At 51.4% G+C, this 5,364-nt stretch overlaps 1 pseudogene; it reads left to right on the top strand.

The window, feature by feature from the left end:
- Positions 1–2,457: 2,457 nt before the first annotated feature.
- On the top strand, positions 2,458–4,130 carry LOC116545626 (annotated as a pseudogene).
- Positions 4,131–5,364: the final 1,234 nt, after the last annotated feature.

Genomic DNA, 5,364 nt, shown 5'->3' with positions numbered 1-5,364 from the left:
GGATCAGTTACAGTGGGTGGATGGGGAGGGGAGTTGCTATTCAAAATGCCAGGCGACCTGGGTTATCAAGGGAGAGGAAACAGTCTAGAAAGTGTTTTCCAGAAATCAAGGGCAGCTGGGCTTAATTTCCCAAAGTGGCAGGATTAAGAGCTAAGGTTACATTCCCAAATATCTCCAAGCCTGAGAGAGGACTCAGGCAGGCCTATGTAGCAGCCAGTACTAGAAAAATCTGGCAGTTATCTTAATTTGATTGATATACACAGTCAAACCAGATAAAACTGCTTTAAGAAAGTATTCTGTGTGCTGATAGACTTAGTTTAATACATAATTACTGACGATACATATATTTTATGGATGGGAATTAGCTAATGTGATTATTTGGCTCTAGAAAATGCCTGGTATAAATACAGCCAACCTCTTCTTGATCCAGATTATCTAGTGTATGAATTGCTGGCAGCAAAAGTATAATCTCAGACCACCCTTCCCTATCTCACAATATGTTTCTGGGCATTCTCTCCACCATCGGTTGGTGAGTAGTGTGTGTATATGTGGGTATCCTCAGAGAATGTTAATTGTTACATTAATTGGGGTCAAACATAATTAGGAAAATAAGTCTGTTGATGTTGCCAAATACAAAAGAAAAACCCCCAATACAGAACATGCTGTGAAGTCAAACATAAATGATCATTTTATTATTGAAGACACAACTTTCTACAATTTGCATAAACAATTGAGGGTTCCTATGATTACAAAACGGTACTGGATTCTCTTCAGTTTGGAGTTGTAACATGAAAGTTGGAGTGTTTTCACTATTACTGCTCAATTGTGCAGAATTGGAATGGAATATTATCAGATCAAAATAAATTTAACAGAGCTTCATCCCTAGAGACTAGATCCCTCCCTCACCCCAATACATCCACAGTGGTAAAGGAGGCCAACAGTTTCCATGATCTTTCTCTAGTCTAATATGACCCAGCCTCAAGTATTCATAGATACTCAATGATCCTCAAAGATAAAGTTTCTTCTGTGTCCATTTAAAAGACTGGATTTACTCCTTTACAAGCACCTGGGTTTAACCAATGATGTTTGTCATCCAAGGGTTCAAATATGGACTGAAAAGTGTGCTCCCTGGAGAAAACCTACTCCATGAGAGTGGTCTGAGTAATGGTTTGGCATCTGAGCGTCAGATTGAGAACGTAACGATTGGACATTTACCTTGATATATGTTTCTCCAAAATTAGATACCACAATATGGCAGGTGACTATTCTAGATATTTTAGGTCTACTTCTTTCATCTTATCCCAAAAATTCTGTGACTAAGGTGCCAGATTACATTAATTAACATTGTTATTAGCATATTCCAGCTCTGGATAAATCACATGCTTCTTTTTACCAGTGATTTATTTTGAATCTTTATTCTAACCACACAACTGTCCCAGGGGCCAGACACTGAGCTTTAGAAGATGGGAATTTTTCCCTGGAAAAGGTAAGGCATGTGTTAAAAAGTAGGATGTGGGTTTTAATTTACTCAGCAAAGCAAAACTTAGCTATTTTTCTTTAGATTTAAGGTCTGAGCCTCAGATACGATGTCTGGAAATCACTTTGCATATAGACAAGTTACCTAACGTGTCGTTTTCCTAAATCTTAGAAATTAATCATGCTTTTACATACAGAACATATCTGACATGGCACAGACCATATTTTTAAATGGGGATTTCTAAAGTTGTGAGAAACGGAGAACTTATGTGATTTTAGGAATACACAAGTGATTTGGATTTATAGAAAGAAGGACATCTTGAATCAGTAAAAAGTCTGATATATATTTTAAAATAAATTGTTTTATTATTTTTCAGGTTATGATAACTCCAAGTGAATTAATGAAATATTTTATGTAGTAAGCGGTCAATAAATATCAAATATTGGATATAAATTTATAAAATTTAAGTCATAGATAATAACTTTTTCACTCATTTATATATTTCTCCTGCAGCTTTGCTTACTCTGTTCATTCATTTGATTAAAAATGTGTCTGGGAAGAAAGAAGCTGAGCGGGCAGAAGGCGCCCTCCCCACCGCCTGGGCCCCGGCACCAGGTGCCGGGCCTGGGGTCCCTCCTGCCTCCCGCTTTGTTTCCCCCGCCTTTGCGCCTCGGGCGACTGGAGAGGGGCTCCCCCCGCCGCCGGGCTGAGAAGGGGACGCCGCGGCAGAAGGGCGGCCGACCGTGCCGGGACTCCCAGGGACCCAGGAGTCCGGCCGCTGGGAGGGCCGCGTGATGAGAGCGAAGAGGGAGCCCTAGCTCTGCGGTCCCGGGTGGCGGGGCGGAGGGGGGGGTGCCAGTGAACAGAGAGCTCCCCATCCCCGGGGCCGATGTTCCCCTCGCCCGTGGGCTCTTCGGGCAGCCAAGGCATCCCGCCGCTGGGACCCGGACCCCCTCAGTGGGCACCCCTCAGGCCGCTCCATGGAGACCCTGTGCCCCGCGTCCCGCCTGACAGTGCCGGCGTCCTCACGAGGGTCGTCCTGCTACCCACGCCCTGGAATTTCGGGGAACCCAGGAATTCTCTCCGCTGTGTGCCCTCGCCTTCTGCGCCCTTGCCAAACCCTGGGTGTCCTCTCTGGGACCTGGGCCTGGGGAACTAGCGGCGCGGCCCGCAGTGCTGCGGGGCCCTCACGCTCCCCTGTGCCCCCACTCCCCCCTGTGCTCCGGCGGCTGGGCCCCAGATGGCCTGAAACACCTCGGGGCCCCGACTAGGCGGCCCGGCGATCTTAACACTGAGGCTGGGGAGGATGCGGACGTCGCAGCGTGTCCCCGCCGCGAAGAGGAGGAAGAGGGCGGAGGCGGTTTCCCGCACTTCGGCGTTCGTTCCTGTGCACTTCCCGGCAGCTGCCTGGCGCCCCCGCGCCCTCGGGAGTCTCCTACCGGCTTCGCCTCGGCCCCGCCTCGTCGGGCCCCGGGTCTGGAGCCTCAGCTTGGCCCAGCCGCCCGCCCGCCTCGGGAGCCCAGTTCCCTGCCTCCGTCGCCACCTGCAGGCCTCTCCACCGAGCCTACGGGTCCCGGGGCGGCGCCGGGGCCGTTCCTGCCCTGCCAGCCCGCAGAAGTCCATGGAAACCCCCCGCCGGCCCCTCGACTGCCAGCACGGCGGCACATCACCGCCAGGAACATTTCGATCGTCTGATCCGCCGGTCGAAACTTTCGTGTTATGCAAAGTGCTTCGCCTTGGACACTCCGAGTTTGCGCCCGGGGCCAGGGCGGCCGCCTGCGAAAGGGGCGGCCCGGGGAGCAGCCAGGAAATGCCGGCGGCCGGCGCCCCCTCGGCGCGCCGAGCAGCCCCGCCGCCCTGCACCGACGCTCCCTACCACGAGCAACTTCAGCCTCCTCGACTGCTTCCTCTGCCCCCCGGCCCTGGTGGTGGGGGAAGATGGAGACCTAAAGCCGGCATCCTCGCTTCGCCTCCAGAGAGACTCTAAGACCCCGCCCGCCCACCCACTGTGGAGGTGGCATATGGGGGGCCCCACTGTGCCTGAGCCCCCTGGCCTCAAATTCTGGTGGATCAACGTGGATGAAAGCCTACCGTGGAACTTCTACCAATGGGGGAAAAGTTGGGACTGTGGCCAAACCGCTGGCCTGAGGAGGGGGCCCCGTTTCTCACATTTGTCCCCTTCCTTTACATTTTAGGATCTGTGGGCAGAGGGACTTCAAATGACAGTGATCTTCATTCAAGCGCCTAAGTGGTGGGAGTGACAGTACCTCCCCCGCATCCTTTGCAGAGGAACCCAGGGCTGGAGTCGCGAGAAGGCTTGAGCAAAAAAGGCTGATGACACAGATTCTAATCCCTGCCCGCTTCCATCTCCGACCATTGGGGGCAGGGCCTGCACCCCAGTGGGAGCAAAAGAGGCCACCGCTCAAAGACACCACCCCCCTAACAAAAAGGGAGAGGAGACAGACCTCGGTGATGGACAAACCGGTTGTTACAGTGTCTGTGGGCGAGCCTGGGGTGCGGGGGCTGTGGTGGGGGTGCGGAGGTGATTGGCAGCTCCCTGGGGGCATCCCCCACTCCCACTGTCCAGGTCTTTAACCCTTTGCTCCCTTCAGGCCTTCTCTAAAGCTCCAAGCACCGCTGGAGCCTTTAATGGGTGAGGGAGCTTGGGTAAGAGGTAGATCACCTCCTTCCTGTCGCCTTTCTAGGGCCCCTCAAGTGCAGGTGGCCCCTAATTGATGAGATCTTCAGTCTCAGCCACGGACATTTCCCTTTTGTCCAGTTTTGGAGTTACCTTTTTTCCTTATTTGGTTACCAAGTATAAGATCTGGCCTGTGAGGGCGATTCCCCCCAACCTTGATTAATCAGCCCCCTCCCCCAACTTACTCCCCTTAGGGTGGGTAGGGCTGAGGGACCTCCTCTCCTGGAAAGTGCTTATTCGCCTGGGGAAGGGGCTAGACGCTGTCCCAGGGAAAGTAATAGAAGGTGGAAGAAATCAAAATCAGACCAAACAAGTCGCCTTTCGAGGGACTCCACCGATTTATGGATGAGAGGGGGTGGAGGTGGAGGGCAGGCCCGACTCCTTTCTTTGGATACCTAAACTCGGCCCCCTTAAAGAGTGGAAACAAAACAAGCTGCTCTTTGCAGAGGTGGTAAATGAGAGGTCTCTTAGTCTAACTGCAAGAGTCCCCTGGGGTTTGAAGGGGCAAAGTTTGAGTCTAGATGGGACCTGGGCCGAGGTACCTTCAGCTTCCCCCGGGACACCCCAGCCTCAGGCCTTTTGGGAGTTGTCGGGTCTGATGGATCCGAAGGGGGCAGGGCCAGGGGATTAGGTTTGGGGTCAGAGGTTCTGTTTTCCAGGGGAGGGGTGAGTTAGGCCTGAATCATGCCCTCCAGCTAGGAGGATCTCGAGTCTGGGTTAGAAGTGCTTTCTCCTCCATCCAGGTGAGGTCAGGGGAGTTTAGGTCTTAGGAAGATGGCAAGTTGAGGTGTGAAGGAAAGCTGGGGCTTTTGGATCTGTCAAACCACTGAGGGACCCAGTGCCCCTTCCACCCCGCACTAGTGAATAGCATCCCCTCTTCCCCCGAAGGCGAGGTGAGAGAGGAACAGTTCCCAAGCTGGGGAAGGACTTGTCTCTTTTTCTGTGAAAATGCTTTGTAAAAAGTTGTTATTGTTTGCATAGAGCAGATTCTGGAGGAAAACTGTTTTGGACCATAAAAGTTTTGTTTGTCTTAAAAAAAAATAAAAAATAAATGTGTCTAGTCAGTGGAAACAAACAGCAATCTTCTCTGCCCTAAATGTTGCAAACTCTGACTGAAAAATAATTAATCAGACTTTATTATGTGCATTCAAAGGTGATTGAAAGCATAGGTGAAGTTCAGTTTGAAGGT

This window comes from Sapajus apella, unplaced genomic scaffold, assembly GCF_009761245.1.
Source record: "Sapajus apella isolate SASKATOON/1434 unplaced genomic scaffold, GSC_monkey_1.0 scaffold314, whole genome shotgun sequence".
NCBI classification, from domain to species: Eukaryota; Metazoa; Chordata; class Mammalia; order Primates; family Cebidae; genus Sapajus; species Sapajus apella.
This window is presented reverse-complemented; position numbering and strand designations above follow the sequence as displayed.